The sequence below is a fragment of the Vulpes lagopus genome, chromosome 3 (assembly GCF_018345385.1).
Source record: "Vulpes lagopus strain Blue_001 chromosome 3, ASM1834538v1, whole genome shotgun sequence".
NCBI classification, from domain to species: Eukaryota; Metazoa; Chordata; class Mammalia; order Carnivora; family Canidae; genus Vulpes; species Vulpes lagopus.
In genome coordinates this window covers 88,834,950-88,855,067 of record NC_054826.1, presented here as the reverse complement: position 1 = coordinate 88,855,067, position 20,118 = coordinate 88,834,950, and the positions used below count along the sequence as shown (strand labels likewise).

Below are 20,118 nucleotides of genomic sequence, written 5' to 3'. Positions count from 1 at the left end.
CTAAATAACGTCGTGAGCCCTGGATCAGAGCAGCTGTGCCAGTACCCACCCCAGTTGCGACCCCTAGTCCCAACATAACAGCTAGGGTTAGGGAGACAGGTTCATGCCGAAAACGGGTGGGATGTTCGTCATATTGATTTTCTAGAGTCTCAGCAGGGTGATAGAATACCCTGGGCATAATCTGCACCATAACACAGAAGTCCTCAGAGTCATTTAGGACCTGAGCAGATACACAGGGGGTGAGGCCTTTGTTACATGCCCACCAGGTTCCCGGCTGGGGTACCAGGTAGGAGTCGGATCCTGATATTGGGGTGATGGTATTGCAGAGTTCCTGGTAACCTCGGGGAGAGGTTCCTATGCAGGTTCCTTGTCCTGAGACTTCTGTAAGGGTAAGTTGGGGATGGGAGTCAGGCATGCATTTTTGAACGTTAGTGGTTCTGCTATAGTTTCCAGGGGTGGCAATTCCTTCATAATAAGGGGGGGGGGGTGGATGCTAGGCAAAGCCAGCAGGATTTGGTTATGTCAGGACTGGTCTGGTTGAGAGCCAGGAAAGCCCCCGTAATGAGGTTGAATAATCATTGTCCTGTGTTGGGCGGGGGTCGTGGGGTCGGTGTGGCTGTAAAGTTGTTGGGAGTAGCGTTTGTTGCGGCTGGGGCCAGGGCTGTTGGTTTAACAGGAGCCCTCCGGTCCCCAAGGACCGTATTGGGTCCGACTGCCATGGGGTCTAGGGACTCTATCTTTAGTTTAATTTTAAACGTAAACCCGTCATCTGTTCTTTCCTTGTATAACCTGAGTCCCCATGAATACCCTTTTGCCCAGTTCGTGGCCTTCTTGCCAGGTTCCGTGAAGGATATTTTCAGGGGATGACACCATCCTTGGCATGGCCCACGGCTTAGGGGTTTCCATTTGTTAAACGAGGAGGTGGGACCATGAATCGCCAGACGGGTATAGTTAGCCTTGACAATGATGTAATCCCAGGAGGAGGAGGGTCTCCATCCTGTGTCGCCTGTGGTCTCGCACCCCCAATTTTTACAATAGAAGTGTTCCTCTCCTCCACAAATGGGATTTAACTTAAGGTTTCTGTGGGACCCAAGGCAGACATAGAAGGGGAAGGTGCGTAACATGGCCCTCCTGTCCGGCGGGCCACATCCTCCCCAGGGGTCTAATCCTTTTCATCCGGGGGGGCTTTCTCAGTTGGGGGCCCTAGAGGTGTTGGAATACCCCTCTAGGTCCCATGGGCTGGGGGCCCCTATGGTTAATTTACATAAGTCAGGATATAGGTTGGGCCACCAGGTTCCTATGGGAGTAGTTTTTGTTATTGACCAGACCTCATCACCCGCAGACGTTAATACCTGCCAGGTTAACTTTTTGGGGGCATGAAGGTTACCTTTAGCGGGGGTGAAAAGCGCTAGGAGAGGTAGGAATATAACAATTGTCATTGAATAATTTTTGAAAGTCTTATCTTGAACGGGTTTTGGGTGCAGTGGAGCTTCCGTTGGAGTGGCTCGCCCGGTCCGTCCTGGCTGGCGTCAGTGGTGCTCGTTGATGGGGCGCGCTTGACGTGTGATGCGTGGACCCAAGCAGCAGTGCCGTCTACCTTTAAGGCGGTTGGGGTGGTTAGTAGTACAGTGTATGGGCCCTTCCAGCGGGGCTCAAGGGTCCTGGACTGATGTCTCCTGACGTAGATGGAGTCACCAATCTGGAACGGGTGTGGGTCGGTTGTGTCTCCGGGGCGGTAGACAGCTGCAAGGAGTTTCCAGATCTGGCACTGGATAATCTGGAGCGCCTTTAGCCGGTCCTGTAAACCGGGAGTATTAGCAAGAGGGTCAATAGCAGAATCTAGTAAGTCTGTCACTGGTGGGGGACCTCCATAGAGAATCTCGTAAGGAGTTAGTCCATGGCGCGTGGGAGTGTTCCGGAGTCGGAACAGAACCATAGGGAGGAGTTGGACCCAGTCTCTAGTGCCAGTCTCCAATGTCAATTTAGTTAGGGTCTCTTTAATTGTTCTATTCATTCTTTCTACCTGCCCTGAGCTCTGGGGTCTGTATGCGCAATGTAATTTCCAATTTATCCCCAGTAATCTGGCCACCAACTGACTTACCTGGGAGATGAAGGCAGGGCCGTTGTCTGACCCTATTACCTTGGGCAGTCCAAACTGGGGGAAGATTTCTTCTAGGATTTTCTTGACAACCACCTGGGCAGTTTCTCGTTTGGTAAGGAATGCTTCTGTCCATCCTGAAAAGGTATCTATAAACACTAGGAGGTACTTGTTACCATATTTACCTGGCTTGATTTCGGTGAAGTCTACTTCCCAATTAGTTCTGGGTCTTTCTCCCCTTATCCTAGTTCCCTCAGGCATCTTGAGGTGTTTGGCATTTACCTTAGTACAGGGTACGCAGGCGACGGTTACCTGTTGGATCAGGGAGGGGAGTTTGGGGATGTAATAGGTCTGACCTTCTCTCTGGAGGAGTGTTTTTAATTTTTTGTGTCCGAGGTGAGTCCACCGGTGGAGGTGAGTTACCAGTCCTTTGGCCCTTTGCTGAGGCAGGACCATCTTTCCTTGATGTTTCCAGACCTTCATTTGTTCGTCATATTTTGCTCCTATTTGCTGGTCGATATCCAGGTTGCTGTCTGAGTATTCGAGAGAGAGTTGCCCTGGTGTCTGGACAACCTCTGGTGCTTGTAGGGAGAGGGCCTGTGGGCCTAGATCAGCAGCCTGTGCTGTTTCATCGGCCATCCTGTTCCCCTCTGCTACTGGGTCATTGCCTTGCTGATGCCCAGGACAGTGAATTATACTCAATTTTCTCGGCAGAAAGAGGGAATGGAGAAGATCTTGTATTTCTTCTCTGTTTTTGATGTTTTTGCCTGCAGAGGTCAGGAGGCCCCTTCTTCGGTATATTTCTCCATGAACATGGGCAGTTGCAAAAGCGTACCTGCTGTCAGTATAAATGTTGACCTTTTTGTCCTTAGCCTTTTTTTAGGGCCTGAGTTAGGGCTATGAGCTCCGCCCTTTGAGCTGAAGTCCCAGGCTTTAGGGCACTGGCCCAGATGACAGTTTTTCCATCTACCACGGCCGCCCCAGCTTTACGTTCACCATTTTGTAGAAAGCTACTCCCATCTGTGTACCAGGTTGCTTCAGCATCTGGCAAAGGCTGGTCCGTCAAGTCCCCTCTGGTGCCATGGACCTCGGCTAGGATCTGGTGGCAATCATGCATTCCCAGGGAGGGGGACTCGGTTTCCGGGAGCAAGGTGGCCGGGTTTCAGGATGTAGCTGTTTCGAACCGTATTCGCTCGGAATTCAGTAACATGGCCTGATAATGGGTCACCCGAGCATTTGAGAGCCATCGATCAGGGGGCTGGCGGATGACTGTCTCTATGGCATGGGGGGTCACCACCGTGAGGGGTTGGCCGAAGGTTAACTTGTCTGAGTCTTTTACTAGGACTGCCACAGCCGCTATTATTCGGAGACATGGGGGCCATCCTGCAGCCACGCTGTCTAATTTTTTTGAAAAGTATGCCACGGGCCTTTTCCAGGGTCCCAGTTTCTGAGTTAGGACCCCTTTGGCTATTCCTTTGTGTTCATCAGCATATAGCGTAAATGGTTTGGTCATATCTGGGAGGCTCAGGGCAGGGACGGTTAATAGGGCCCTTTTTATTTTGTCAAAAGCCAATTGTTGCTCCTTTCCTCAGTGGTAGGGGGTGTTGGATTTCGTGAGAGGATATAGGGGAGCCGCCAGCTCCGCAAACCCGGGTATCCAGAGGCGGCGGAACCCGGCACTGCTGAGGAACTCTCGTAGCCCTCTGGCATTAGTGGGTGCTGGGATCAGGGCCACAGCCTTTTTGCGGCCCTCCGTCAGCCACCTCTGGCCTCCCTCCAGGAGATATCCCAGATAGGGCACTCGTCTCTGGCCTATTTGGGCCTTTTTGGCAGAGGCCCTATATCCCAGTTCTCCCAGTCTCTCGAGCAGGGCCCCCGTACCTTTTACACAATCCTGTTCTGTCTTAGCCGCCAGGAGCAAATCATCCACGTACTGCAGGAGGATGAGGTCCGGATGGTCAACTCGGAAGTCTGCCAAGTCCTGATGCAAGGCTTCGTGGAACAAGGTGGGGGAGTTTTTGAATCCCTGTGGCAGCCTTGTCCAAGTGAGTTGTCCTGAGAATCCCGTCTCAGGATCTCTCCATTCAAAGGCAAAAATAGGCTGGCTTTGAGAGCTTAACCTTATGCAAAAGAATGCATCTTTTAGATCTAACACCGTATACCAGATGTGGCTCAGGGGTAAGGTGCTGAGTAAGTTGTAGGGATTCGGCACCGTGGGGTGTATGTCCTCCATCCTTCAGTTAACTTCCCGTAAGTCTTGTACCGGCCAGTAATCTCCTGTGCCAGGTTTTTTTACGGGCAATAGAGGAGTGTTCCAGGGCAACTGACAAGGTATTAAGATGCCCAATTGTAATAGTCTCTGTATGTGTGGCCGAATGCCCTCTTTGGCCTCTTTGCTCATTGAATATTGCCGGATCAATATAGGGGTGGCCGAGGATTATAGGTTTATAATTATGGGTGGCTGATTAACAGCTAGTCCCATTCCGGCCATTTCCACCCAGGCCTGAGGGTAGTTAGTGAGCCATTCAGAATTTAGGGGCTGCACGGACGGTGGAGAGTCCTCGTGCAGCCAGTGTTCATCCTCTAGGCGCAAGGTCAGTACCTGGAGGGGCTGCCCTTTTGCGCCAGTAATGGTGGCCCCTTTCTGATGAAAATGGATCTGGGCCCCTACTTTTGAAAGAAGGTCTCTGCCTAGGAGGGGGTAGGGGCAGTCTGGGACCAGTAGGAAGGAATGTGTTACTTGCCCAGTGCTCAGGTGGACCTTCCGTTCGGTTGTCCATCGATATAACTTGCCTCCAGTTGCCCCCTGAACCCAAGACGTTTTAGAGCTCAAGGGTCCTTTTGCCTCAGTTAAAACTGAATGTTGAGCTCCCGTATCAACCAAGAAGGTCACTGGTTGGCCCCCCACTTTAAGGGTTATCCGAGGCTCAGCAGGGGACTCCTGGCCCTGACACCCCTAATCTTCATTTTCTAGGGACAGAACGGGAATGGGCTTCTTAGGTCCCTGCGTTTGGCCCTTCTTTGGGCAGTCTTTAACCCAGTGTCCCCTTTCCTTGCAGTAGGCACACTGGTCTCGTTCAACCCGTGGTCTTATTTTGTCTCCCAGGTCCTTACTCCGTCCTGACTTACTCTGCCCTGAGCCCTGTACTACGGTGGCCAGTATCTTAGTCAGTTCTTTATTACGTCTTTTATCTCTTTTATCCTCTCATTCCTCTTGCTCTTTACGGATCCTTTCCTCCCTTTCCTCTGGGGTTTCTCGCTTGTTAAAAATCTTTTCTGCCTCTTTCACTAAGTCCTGTAAGGTGTATCCCTGAAGTCCCTCCAACCGTTGTAACTTATTATGAATATCCGAGGCCGACTGTCCGATGAAGGACATGATTACATCTGGTTGGCAGTCGTCGGCCAAGGGATCAAAGGGGGTATACATACGATAGCCTTCCATTAATCTTTCCAGAAAACCTGCCGGTGCCTCATCTTTTCCCTGCACTATAGCACATACCTTTGCCAAATTGGTGGGGCGTCACCCTGCCCCTTTGAGACCCGCTAGGAGTACCTGGCGATAGAGACGGAGCCGCTCCCTACCAACAGCAGTGTCGTAGTCCCAGGTGGTCCTCAATTTCATTAGGCAGCTGGGTCGGCCTCCCATCCGACCCGGGGACGTTTTTCCGAGCTTCGAGGTAGACGCGCTGTGAGGAGAGTCTGCAGGAGCTGTTGGCAGGCATCCCAGGTCGGCTGGTGGGTCAACAGAATTGACTCAATTAACCCGGTTAGCGCCTGGGGGTCTTGGGAGAAAGTGGGGTTATGAGTTTTCCAATTGTAAAGGTCAGAGGCAGAGAACGGCCAGTATTGCATCTGGCCGCCTACTGATCGGAGGGGAAATGCCTGGGAGGTCCAGACGTCTTCCGACTCCCCCTCGCGCTCTCCTCGAAAGCGGATGCGACTGGAGAGCGGGGGTGAAGCAAGGGGTCGCCTCTCTACCCCAGTAGAGTCTGGGAAGCAGCTGAGGGAGCGGAGGGAGAGGTAGGGGCCTCCGGGTGGGGCGTTGGGGGTTGGGCATAAGGGGGAGGGGAGGAGTCCAAGAGAAGGAGACTGTCCTGGTCCCCTGGGAGCACAGGCGGCTCCTTAGGTTTTGGTTCAGGAAATTTTAGGGGGCGAAGAGTGGAGGGAGAGGAAGGAAGGGGAATAAGGGGAGTGGCGCAGGGAGCAGGTGGGGGTCTCTGGCCGGCTTCCTCTGAGAAGAGCTGAGGCATTTTATCCAGGGGGGGGTGGGTTTTTAGCGAGATCCTCCCATACTATGATGTACCTACGGCACCTGATCAAGGTGCCCATTGGGTTCTGGCTGAAAGACCAGGGCCTTCACCTGCAAGATAACACCAATGTTAAAAGTTCCGTTCCTGGGCCACCCGACGTTGAGAGCTGGCCACTCTGAGGAGCAGAAGGTGACCCATTTTCATCTTCTGACTTCGACCGAAAGGTTATGTGCCCGGCCGGCAACTTCTTTCCAGTGATCTAGAGTGAGGCTTAAGGGGTGGTTACAGTCTGTCCCATGGGTGTAGAAAAGAGGTGAGCGGTGAGGAAGAGGACAGAGAGAAAGACACAGAACAGACAGACGCACACGAATGACAGGACTGGCCGCGGATAAGGATGCGAACGGTCGCGAACAACGACCCTCCCTGAAGAGGAGGGAGTGCCGGGCTCCCTCCCTCTTCCAGACCACTCCGGAGTCAGACTCCGGAGCGGGACCAGGGGTCTCGGGCACGTCTGCCTCCCCCGCTTGTCCAAAAACAGAAAACAAAGTACAGAGTCCTGCAGGCACAATTCAGACCCGGCACAATTCGGACCGGCCAGTCAGACAAACGGACGAGACAGATATGACATTAACGAGCTCGGTCTTACCTCCTACCGGTCTTAGGATTGAGCCTGGAGGCATCTCGGATCCCGGACGAGCCCCCAAATGTTGGACCCTGGCTCACGGGTGCCAACGTGTCCCGGTGGACGCCCCAGAGACTCAGACCCCAGACAGGCAGCTGCAACTAGCAAGAGGGTTTATTGAATGTTTGCGCAAACGGGCTCTCCGCCTCCAAGGAGGAAGAGAGCCCCGATTAGCAATTACAGGCATCTTTTAAAGGCAAAGAAAAGGCGGGAGTAGCATAGCATTCGGGTTTATGACATGATTGATCCCTTTGAAGGTCAGCGCGAACATGTTCAGGGACTTTCCAGTCAGGATGTGTGTGTGTGTGGGGGGTTCTTATCTCGTAATCTCGGAAACACAGAATGTTTTCCGTTGTTTAGATTCCAAGAAGGTGCCTGGATGGGCTGTCTCCGGGTCAGGCCTGGTTTTACTCACAAGGGGGGCGGGTTTCTTCATTAGATTCCAGGGAGACGCCTGGATGGGCTGTCTCTGGGTCAGGCCTGATTTTTCTCACAAAGGGGGGGGGGTTCTTCAGTTCTTTGGACACGGTCTCCAATATAGATTCAGTTCTTTCATTTGATTACTTTATTAAAATTTAAACATTATAAAAGCACTAAAAGCAAATGCTTTTTATCTTAAGAATTAGGTAATGGAATATTTAATAAAAAATAATTATGCTTTATAGAAACCCCATGAGTCAGAGTAGGAGTTATCAAAAAGTTTAAAAATCTACTGTAAGATAGGGAGAGCAGAGGGCACTTTGACATCTATGAAAATTATTAACATGTTCCTTTTGATCAAAAGTTCTTTATCTTTGAATATGGAAATACCTGAACATGTGTGAAATAGCATATGGACAAGGTAATTTATTTAGCATAACTTGTAACCATGATATTAGAAATAACCTAAATGTCCATCAATAAGTAACTAGCTGGGGGCACCTAGGAGGCTCAGTGTGTTAAGTGTCCAACTCTTGGTTTCGCTCAGGTCATAATCTGGGGGTCATGGGATCAAGCCCTACATTGGGCTCCACACTCATGCTCTCTCTCTCTCTCTCTCTCTCAAATAAATAAATAAATAAAAATGTTAAAAATAAGCAACTAGCTAAATGCATTAGAATATATTCACATGATGGAATGCCTTACAGCCATCAAAGAGAAATAACCAACATGCAGAAAAATTAAGGTGCAAAATATGTGCTTCCATGTATGTAAAATAAGAGAAAAAGAATATATGTGTGTGAGTGTATGAGTGAGTGTTTATATGTATAGGCAGAAAATATCTTTGGAAAGACACAGAGGAAACTTGATCTTGCCTTTCTGACCAGAGGAAACTAAATAGCTAAAGGGTAGAGTTGGGAGGAAGATTTTTCTCTATATTCCCTTCTCTGGTTTTGGATTTTGGTCTATGTGACAATATCACCTAGATAAAAACAAAGAAATGCATTTTGAAACACAGAAAAATGAAACCAAGTAAGAAATATTTTCCTCATATAGTCATAGCCTAGATTGCACTGATTTTTCCATAACCTTCCTCTCATTTGATTTGCCAACTTGCGATCACCATTGCCAGCTTCTTAAAAATAAACTTCTAGGAACAATAAAAGGAGAGAAAGAGAGCATATAAAACAGAGACGAGATGAAGGACAGGGGAAAAAGAAAAGCAGAAGGAGAAGGAAGGTGGGAGGAAAAGGAGAAGAAACAGAAAGATGGCTTTATACAAGGACAGAGAGAAGTTCCTTTGGATCCTTTTAGTGAGGGTTTTGAAAAAAGTACAACATCTTCAATGTGTATTATTCATTCCATTTGTTAATTTCCCAACAGCTCACACCTTTCATCTGAAACTCCGATATTTTTTTAGCTTTTAACAGTTTCACAATGTATTTACGATGTAGATTTCTGTGACTTAAGTGACTCATACCGAAGTCTAAGAAGCAGTCGCTCAGAAAATAAATTCAGAAACGTGCCCTACCCTGTCTTGCCCCAACCCATTCCTATAAACCCACTCACAAAACCACGCTCAAGTTAAGTAAAGAATTCAAATTAGAAAAGTAATAAAGCCAGCAATTATGTTTTTGTTTTGTGGATTGGTTAGTTGGTTTCTATTTCAGAAATAACCTGGTGTAGAGTTAAGAGTATCAGAGCAGGCACCAGTACTGGTTGTCACACTAGCATCTATTGGGCATTACCAGGCACTAGAGAAATAGTTTTTGAGGCTCTGGAGATACATCAGCAAAGAAAACAGTTTTTGCCTTTGAAGAGCTCATTCTCTTGTAGGAGGGAGAGATTTGCATATAACCAACTGAAGCACAAGGTGATAAGCATCATACTGGCAGCATCTGGTGCCATAAAGAGCTGAGAAGGGAGAGTGAAGTTCTGCTAGGTTGGGGGAGGCAAGCTGCTGGTGGAAAGGAAGTGATGTTGGAGCTTTGCTTTGAAGAATAAGCAGCTTTCTTTTTCCAGGCAGGCAAGGGGTGAAGAGCATCTCAGACAGAATTATGAAACAGTAAGTCACTTATGGGCTGTGGCATGGATAAGACCAGGCATATGAAATTCCCAGCATACTAACTATATGTTCCTTTCTTTCTCCCACTGAAGAATGGTAATGAAATGAAAGTGAGAAGTTATTATTAGCAGTAATACCCTCTGCCTGACCAAAAACAAACAAATCTGCAAAGCAGTACTTTATTTTTTTGAAAGACTTACGTTGTGACTTTGGTATTTGAAAACACTTCCAACCAGTCTCTAAGATCACTCCACCTCCACCATATGAAGATTCAGATGAGAGAAGAATGTGTTGTTTCGTGTCATTTCAACCTCTTTCCACCCCCACCTCTCACCTCCTGCTTCTCTCTTTTTATGTGTCCTGAAGATACAAGGAAAGTGATGGTAAGAATCTCCCTGTTTTTCACCAGGTAACACTAACCCTGTGACTTAAGATCTAAAAGAAGTGCTAAGAACTTTGGTAGGTCAATGAATTACCATGATCTCCTCACCAGAGACTAAAGCCTGGTGTTTATGCTACACACAGATCCCCAGGGCTTGACATACCAGAAAGAAGGTAAAATATTCCATCTTGTATGCAAATGGTATTCATTAGCCACAAGCACCTTGCCAGGTGGATCTGTTGATAAAATCTCAATAGCAGTATGGTCAAGTATGGTCAAGGAGTGGTCCTGGTAAAAGGCACTTAGCTTCAGCATGGAGAAATGGATTGCTGGCCACAGATTCCCCTGGCCTGATCCAACTTGCTATATCTCCAAAAGAAATGGAGGGAAAGAATGTAAACAACTCTGAACAGCATATTTTCACACTAGCAAAATGATTCAGAGGTTATACCAACAACTCAATGATTCATTCATAATTTGAGTGGGAAAAGAAATTTGTCAATAGGAATGTGTTTGGTGTGGAGTAAAGAATCCTGGCAATGTTAGCCCCAGGATGAAGTTATTATAGTATTGTCTTCTTCTCTTCATGGTCCCAAAGATGAATGTATTTAACAACTTAATTTTAATAATACACTGATGAGAAGGACAAGCAGGAAGGATAGTATAGGAATATGTTACTTCTCATGAAACAGTTTCCTTATTTTCTTTGTTTCTGGAGAATGTATTGTATTTCTTAATAACTGAAACCTAGATGAATCATCAGTCTCCTAAATACCTTGTAAGCTAGTCTACCACTCCGTCTACATGACTACACCTGTTCCCCATTCACCCTCCTCAACTTCCCAAGGAAATGTACTTGGACATGACATTGAATCAGCATTTCTAAAGTCCTATAGTAGAGAATGACATGACATATCACTTCAAATAAGCAGTAGCTGAAAACAGTCCTATAACCTGGGGCTAAGAGAACCAGGATTATTGTTTTTTTCCCCCATACTCTCACTCATCAGATTCACAGTCTCAGGTATTCAAGTCCAAAGGATTTGTTCTGGGGGGAAATTATACCAAGATAGAGTTTTATATATTCATATATCATATAATATGTGAAATTTTATACTACATTATATAACCATTTCATGTATATAGATAGCTGTATAGAAGAATGAAGACAGTGAATTTTACCAAAAAATAAAGCCTTCCACTTTACATACCAACAACTTGTTAAAGCACGTATACTGATTTTTTAATGGAATTTTTTCTAAAAGAAATTACATCTTGTCCTTATTAAGCAGTAGTTCATAGATATCATTTAAATTTTTCTTGCTGATTTGGAGTCTTAATTAACTATCAATCTCATTAAGAATGTATGCATATTAAATCTGTCTCCTTTTTTATCAACTCTTCTTGCCTTCTTTTGAGTTTTTTGTTCTCAATATTCTATTCACAGAGAAAATAGATAAGTTTTTAATACTTTCACACACACACACAAGATGAAAAGTCGATAAGCTCAGTTTTGTAGAATCAGTAACTGTAAAGGACATGGATTTAGTGCAGAGATTTTGTAAAAATTGTCTAGAGAACTTAAAAGCCTTTATCACCTAATTACAATTCAGAGCTCTGGCCCAGAAGGTTTTGGTTACTGGCAAGGTGTTGCTGTAATTTTATACTAAATATAAAAGACTTTAAAAAATTTTTGGTACACCTACAAAATAAAATAAAACCAAAAGTAAATGGCACTTTACTTAACTTGGTAAGGCTTCCTTCTCCACATACCAATCAAAGATGTTTTAAATGAAAATGTCACATGAAATATTATAATATTTCTGGCTCCATAGTGGACTGAAAATATACTACAGAAACTTAAAATATTTGGTTTCCTATTCAACAAGATTTAAATTTAGGAATTATCAACAGGACCTATATTATTCCATCTGTAGGTTCATAAGCAAAAGATAAGTTCTAAATTATCACTCCCAAGGATCATTCTGATGTAGTCTAATTTTGAATAATATTTGAATAATCTTATTTTTAATATACTTGAATATCTGAATTTTTAGGTAAATAGAATAAGCATCAGTTTCAGTAATCATTTGTAGTTTTTCTGATATGAATCCATATCTAATCAGAAATATTACTTGCTTACTTATACTTAACCATGTTTCTAAATTATTTCCCTATTAGCTGTACAAAAATACAGTAACAAGGGTGCCTGGGTGGCATGGTCAGTTGAGCATCTGACTCTTGGTTTCAGCTCAGATCATAGTCTCAAGGTCATGAGATCTAGCCCTGCTTCAGGCTCTGCACTCAGCACAGAGTCTGCCTAAGTCTCCCTCTGCCTCTACCCTTCCCACCTCAACCATGCTGTCTCTCAAATAAATACATCTTTAAAAAACTACAGTAACAATATTTAATAAGCAAACATGTGAATGCTTATCAGAAACAAACATTGAACAACCTTAACTAATCATCTTCATTTTAATTTTATCTAGCTCTCTTTGAAGCAATGGTGGTGCTGAAAAATTCACAACTCAGTTCACAGACCCAGTGCCAAATATTTGAGTATTCTAGCTTTGAGAATTCTGAACATCATTATATTTTGTTTCATATGCTTACAGATGGTTAAGTTTGATCTGAGAAGATGCTCTCAGGAAGAGACTAAAACCTCATCTTGTTGCATAAATAGAGTGACCGTATATTCCATTTGTCCAGCACAGCCCCTATTTATGCTAGTCATCACAATCTAATTTCAATAGGGCCCCCATGTCCCTCAAAATGTCCCATTTTAAGCTATAAATTACAAGGTCATCCTATCTATTAGGTTAATTCAGAGACAATGGAATGGTTTTGCTTCTTCAACTAAAACTTGAGCACCTTGGATTCTTAGGAGAAGGTAGAGGAGTCAAGAAAGACAAGAAAAGACAAGATGTTGGGGAAGATTCTTTGGTTTCTCATTTGTAAAAAGAAAGTGAACATCAAGTTGGAAGACTATATTATCATTCAACATGTCTTATGCCTGCTTCTAATCTGGCAGTTCAGTAATATCTGGTGTATTTTCCAAAAATTGAAATAACATATAGGGTAAGAAGATATTTAGAACTAGGTGAATTTGGGACACACATTTTTGAGAGGAGAGAGCAGAGAAAGGCAAGGAGAAAGCAGGCTCTCGGGCCGGGCTGATACCAGGATCAGTCTGCAAGCGGTAACTGCTGAGCCATGTGCTCTGAGTTAAATTCTGAAGTGAATTCACATCTATTTTAAAGTGCATTCTTATAATATCCTTCTAATCATGGATATAGAAATAAAGATAATTACTTAATTTGCCTGGTCTTAAGCTTAAAACTACAGTATTTTACTGCAATTTGATACAAGGCCCTCAGGCAGCCTAGCGGCGTGCATCTAAGCCGTTCCAAAGAATTCGTATACGGCAATCGACTCACATTTGGAATACACATAACTCCAGAGACTCAGAATTAAACTATGCATTGTAGTTTGTGACTGAACAAATCAAATCAATATAGCAATGAGGTTTTCTACAATTTTTTGTAAGAGCTAGACCTCTAAGATAGATCAGCTCAAACAACTTGGAAATACCTTGAACTTTGTTTTAATGGCTTAAGCAAAATACATATATTCACTGACTCTGAGGAAGGTTAGCAATCAGATCCTCTTCATATCCAGCATATCAACCCCCAAATTGCAGAGTTTCCTATGGGCCTCTCTCCTAAAAACAATTACACTATGTAGTATTTTCCTACCAGGAGTTGAGTTTTGTTTGATTATTTGTTTTCCACTCGTTCTTTTTTTCTTCATTGAAATTCCAGAGTGAATACAACTTCTTTGTTTCCAATTGTCTGTTCCATATTATGTCACTAAGGTATTGGTTAGTTATTATCTGTGATATTTTCTTTCCAATCTCCTTCCTGACCTTTGATCTGTCTCCATCTCAAATTTAAATTTTAGTTTTCTGAGGCAGAAACTCTATCTAAAGCTCAGTATTTAGTCAACACTGTGCTTTCTCTGAAAATGTAGCTTCCTCTGACATTTTTTGAAAATATAAGATTGATTCCTTTATTTATTTCCAGGTCCACTTCAGTATCATGACTTTTCATAGTGTCTTGTAAGTTATATTAGCTGAACTAATTAATTAATTCTTTTTTAACTTGTGGGTTTTTTTAAAAGTAACATAAAATTTACCATCTTCGTTGTCTTAAAGTGTGCAGTTTGCAGTATTAAGTATATTTAGTGTTGTCCAACAGATCTCCACAACCTTTTCATCTTGCAAAACTGAAATTCTGTAACCCATTAAAAAGCAGCTCCCCATCTCTTTCTCCCTAAGGTCCTGGCAGCCACCTTCCTACTTTCTATTCCTATGAATTTGACTACTTTAGATAGCTCGTGTAAGTGGCATTTTAAACAAAATCTGATCTATATTTTTATTACATATACAGTCACAAAAGCCATGGCAATATGATTTTATATGTTAGTATATTAGCACGCTAATTGTTTCAAAGAGCTTGCATTGATATTAAGTCCCCCTTTATTCAGTACTTTCTCTCCTGTCACCCTCTTTCTCAGACTTCCCACTCTTCGAACCCTTTTCATCATGGCCTTCAAAACTCAATCCTACTGTAAACAAGCATTCTGTACTCTTAGTCTTAACTGAAACCTCACTTTCCCTGGAGAATCTTTTCTCTCTCCAAACCTATAATGAAGGCTCTTTGTTCTCTTATAACTCACACAGTCCAAGGCCATGGTGATGGGGAATAAGAAGGAGTATATTAGTTAATAGTTAATAGTCTTTTGGTTAGTAGTAATAGAGACTCAGACTAATGTCTAGCATAACCTTAAAAAATTATGGACCTATATAACTGAAGAGAGGTATTCTCAAAGATGCAAACAAATATCAGAAATATTATTCCAACTTTCAGCCATTATTTCTACTTGTCTCTGCTCAAAATAATTTTCTCAGGATTCTATGGCCATCTTCTTGGCAGTGGGCAAGATGGCTGCTGATAACAAGGTCACATCATCTTTACCCTCATCTTGAAGTGTACACCTACAATTCAGAAGTACTGTAGTTGAATAGCTTGGGTAATAAAGCTATTCTTTGATCCAGTTACTTTCTATGCAAACACTTTCCATAACTTCCTATTGGTCCAGCCTGGGACATAAGTCCACTAATTTGTGAGGCTGAACACCAAAATAGATAGCTCCTCCAAAATCACATGAAGTTCATATCTTCATATGAAAACATAAAACAGGCTATCTACTAGAGAAGAAGTGGCATTCTTTAGCACCTCATGTTAGTTTTAAATCATTTCTTCTTTATCTTCCTCTAATAAAAGGTAACAAACCTCTCCTCCTTTGAGACATCTTACCCAGCTCCTATTCTCAGTCATCTACTGCCATTGGTCAATACTTAACTTAGATGGGTTTGGCACAAGTTTTTCAAAATATTTATCATCATAGTGTACTACTTCCATGTCCATTTGGATGACTTCTCCAATAGCCTAAAGTCTTAAGTTCATAGTTCCTTGGTCCCCTAAAATCTAGTCATCTTAATTTTCTTTTTTCTAAATCTTATCAACCATGGAAATCTTCTTTTTAAAAAAACTTAAGATTCTATTGTTAATCTCTCTGACCACAAATTCTGACTTTCTCCCAACATGTGCACACAGACATCCAACAGAAACATCAAGCTTGATATGTCTAATTGATAAATCATGGTAGACTGTATTAAGATTGTGCCCAAGGCACTGCTACAGTTCACACACCTTGTCTCTGACCTGCTTGCCCACCTGACAAAGAGCAGCTGCCCATCAACAGCGATTCCAGCTCTGACCAGATCTCCTCCTTTGGGTTTTCTGAGTACCAATCTAGGTGTACATGCAATAACATGTAAAAGGCACCAGCTTTAATCTCAGGTCATCCAGATGTTGTGAGCATCAAACAAGTTCCCTCTGGCCACATGAGTTCCAGTTTGTTTCCTCAGGTTCCACTCTGTCCCTATGGACCTCAGCTTGCATTTTCCTTTCCTATGTGTCCTGCTGACCTACACTAACTGCAAGCCCACCATCATACGCAGAGGGGACTTAAAGATATTATTTCTCCAGTTTCCCTTCATGATGATTAGCAACTTCTCTCTGATCTTCCAACATCACTGTTAAGATTTCTGTGCCTCCAGGTTCTTGTACACTTTGTACGATCTAATCCCTACAATAAATCTATTTCGTATCACTCATAGGGGTACTCCTTCCTTAATCAAGCTGTAACTGAGACACCTGATTGGAGGTTATTGCACAAAACTCAGAAGTATCTATAGAAAAATAAAAGTCCTTAAGAAGCAAAAGAATTCACATCAAATGAGAATTTATATTCTTAGATGTGTTTGAAAAGTTCTGTATGATTGGAAATGAGAGGAATAGCAGGACTGAAAAACACTCATAAATTTTATGTCTCAAATCACTTAGGATGCTATTTCTATGTAACCTCATCCCTTTTTCCATTCCACATAAAATCAAGAATCATTAACAAGTTTTTACTAACTGGTCCTATGCTTTTCCTCACCAACCTCAACCAAACATTTTATGTTACATTTCAGTACAAAATGGTAGAGTCAGCCTATATTCCACTTTTCTTCTTCTGTATACCCCATAAGATTATAATAAGGATTATCTAAAATTATAAAAACACAATAACTAAAAGAAAATAGTGAGAGCATCCAAAAACAAGTACTTTAACATATTTCTGGAATATGGAAATTGAGAAAGAATACCCCTTGTGCTAAAGCTCTAGCCCAAAATAAGAGAGAAGGAGGCTTCAGTAGATATGGGAAACACCTTGTCCAGCAGAAATCAAGATGCTTCAGAATAGAGACTATAGGTAGAAGAAAGGTCAGGAGAAAGTGGACATGAAAATGAGATTAAATGAAGACCTGTATAAGACATAGACACCTGTCTTCTCACACAGAATGACTTGTAGTTAGGCAGTTCACTGGTGCCAGAAAGCAAAACCCCTCTCCTTCTAGTTATTAGCTAAAAGAAAAAGCAGCTGGCTCACTTCCCTCTAACTATAATGTAAAGCTTCTAGCCACCAAACCTCTTCACATACAGAACACCCCATAACCTTTTAATTCCCTCAGTTTTAAATAGAAATGGGCAACAAATGACTACCAGAAAACTGAGGGAAGGTTGCAGTGTAACAGAAAGACCAAGATAAATAGCAAAATTTTCCCCTAAACAAAAAGAATATCCAGGAAACAGCAGAAGAGAGCCTTAAGTAAAACTTTAGTGTCCTTACACAGAAAATACTAAAGAAAAGATCAACAAAATTGAGAATCAATATAAAATCTAGTTATTAAGAATTCTAAAGAGATGAGAGCAATTTATCAAAGAATTAAAATAAGATAATTCTCCAGAGATGAAAGGAGGACCTGTCTCCAATCTGGTAGGGTCTACTTGCAACCAATGGTATGAATTTAAAAAGAACCACACTTGGGCACATTATTATAAAACTTCAAAACTCCAAAAGTTAAAAGATATTAAAAAGCTTCCACAGAGGGCTGGGAAAGACAATTGTGTACACAGAAATTAGAATCAGAAGCATTGATTCCTGGGATGCCTGGGTGGCTCGGTGGTTGAGTGTCTGCCTTTGGCTCATTCTGAGGTCCTGGGATAGAGTCCTGCATCAGGCTCCCCGCAGGGAGCCTGCTTCTCCCTCTGCCTGTGTCTCTGCCTCTCTCTGTGGGCTCTCATTAATAAATAAATAAAATCTTTAAAAAAAACATTGATTCCTTTTTGTTTTATTAGCGACACCACATAGTACAGCAATATTTTTAAGGTTCTGTGGGAAGCTTTTTTCCAACTTAGCATTCTCTACCCAGCCAAACCATTAATCAAGTGGGAGAGAATGAAAAAGAACTTTTTGGTCTGAAAGCACTGATAGATTTATCTCCATACCCCCTTCCTTGAGAAGTTCCATGAGGAGTGGTGACAGGTGCGAGAGTTGTGTGAGGTAAACCCTCATGACTCATAGCAGGATGACACTAGGAAGTGTCAAAGTTGATAAGTCAAGAAATCGCATTATACATGATTTATTGGAGACATGGAGTTAACCACCAGAATAACAAAAAAATTGAAGTTGTAAAAGTAGCGACTTCTAAAGAAGGACTTAGGTGGTAGGGTAAACCCTTCAGTACAACTTTAACCATGTACATATATTAACCTGAAGTAGTTTTTAAATGTACTACCAGAGCTCCAATTAAAATTCTTTGTCTAATGTCTTATAATATTAACTACATGGACTGTGGTCAGCAGAATGATGCCCACAACGAGGACCACATCTTGTGAATATGTTATCTTATGTGGCAGGAAGGGACTTTGCAGATATGATTAAGGTTCAGGATCCTGAGATGGGGAGATTAGCATAACATACCTAGGTGGGCCTGACATAATCACAAGGTCCTTAAAAGTAGAAGAGGAGGGCAGCCCCGGTGGCTTAGCTTCAGCCTGGGGTGTGATCCTGGAGATCCGGGATCGAGTCCCACACTGGGCTCCCAGCACAGAGCCTGCTTCTCCCTCTGCTTGTCTTTCTCTCTCTCTCTCTGTCATGAATAAATAAATAAAATCTTTAAAAAAAAAAAAGTAGACAAGGAAAGCAGAAGGGAGTCAGAGGAGATGTGACTAGGAAGAGTAGGTGGAGAGGTGTAACTTTGCTGGCTTTAGAGATGGAAGAAGATGCCAAAAATGTAGGCAGTCTCTGGAAACTGGAAAGGCAAAGACATTGATTCACCCCCGGAGACTCCAGAAGGGAATACAGTCCTGTTGACCCCTCAATTTTATTTCAGGAAGATGCATGGCATGCTTCTAACCTGCCAAAGTATAAGAAAGATTTTTGTTTTATTTTACCATGTTTGTGGTCATTTGTTACAGCAACAGTAGAAGACTATCACATGGACTTACATCTGACCAGAATTAACTCCTTTTGATGTTTTCCCATCTTACACTATTATTTTCCTTTCAGCTATTATGATCAGGTTTTCCATTTTAAAGGGCAGCAAAACAGACCCTTTGCTTTTCCTATTTTATAGGTACTGACTTTTTTGTTTAGTATTTCAGGCAGTTTACCACCATAGTATCAAATCTTCCTTGGTATCAATTTTGGATCCATTATGATGTGTCTATTTTCAGTGAAGCCATGATGGAACATTTTTTGATGATCTTCTTTCCTAGAAACCTGAATAATTTCATCTGATTGCCCATGTCTTTTTTCAAGAGCTTCAACATCCAGAAACCACATTTTCAGAAACAAAAAAGAAAGTGAATAAGTGAAAGAAAAAATGATTCTGTTTTTTCTGACACAATTAGTTTTATTTCTCTGTATCGAGTCTTCTAGACATAACTTCAGGTGTCACAGCAAGGTCAGAAGCTTTTGCTAAACACTCCACTTAACAATCATGTATTTTCATTTAATTATACCTTAACGTAATTTTATGGTTGTCATTATATATGTACTAATCTTCATTTTCTCTAAACTGAAATTCTCTTTGCCTCTTTATGGGGAAAACATGAACTTTGAGCGAAATATATCTAGATTCTGGACCTGGCTCTCTGAGTCTACATAACCTTGGGAAAGTTATTTAACCACTCTGAGCTTTCTCCAACTATAAATAGAGAGGTTGTAATACTTTATACTGCCTACCTCACCTCTGCACTACTGACATTTTGTTTTTTTAATAATAAATTTATTTTTTCTTGGTGTTCAATTTGCCAACATACAGAATAACACCCAGTGCTCATCCCATCAAGTGCCCCCCACAGTGCCCGTCAGTACCCATTCACCCTCACCCCCTGCCCTCCTCCCCTTCCACCACCCCTAGTTTGTTTCCCAGAGTTAGGAGTCTTTATGTTCTGTCTCCCTTTCTGATATTTCCCACACACTTCTTCTCCCTTCCATTTTATTCCATTTCACTATTATTTATATTCCCCAAATGAATGAGAACATATAATGTTTGTCCTTCTCCAATTGATTTACTTCACTCAGCATAATACCCTCCAGTTCCATCCATGTTGAAGCAAATGCTGGGTATTTGTCATTTCTAATGACTGAGTAATATTCCATTGTACACATAAACCACATCTTCTTTATCCATTCATCTTTCGATGGACACTGAGGCTCCTTCCACAGTTTGGCTATTGTGGACATTGCTGCTAGAAACATCAG

At 42.6% G+C, this 20,118-nt stretch overlaps 1 pseudogene; it reads right to left on the bottom strand.

The window, feature by feature from the left end:
- Positions 1–1,360: 1,360 nt before the first annotated feature.
- Positions 1,361–6,915, bottom strand: LOC121487048 (annotated as a pseudogene).
- Positions 6,916–20,118: the final 13,203 nt, after the last annotated feature.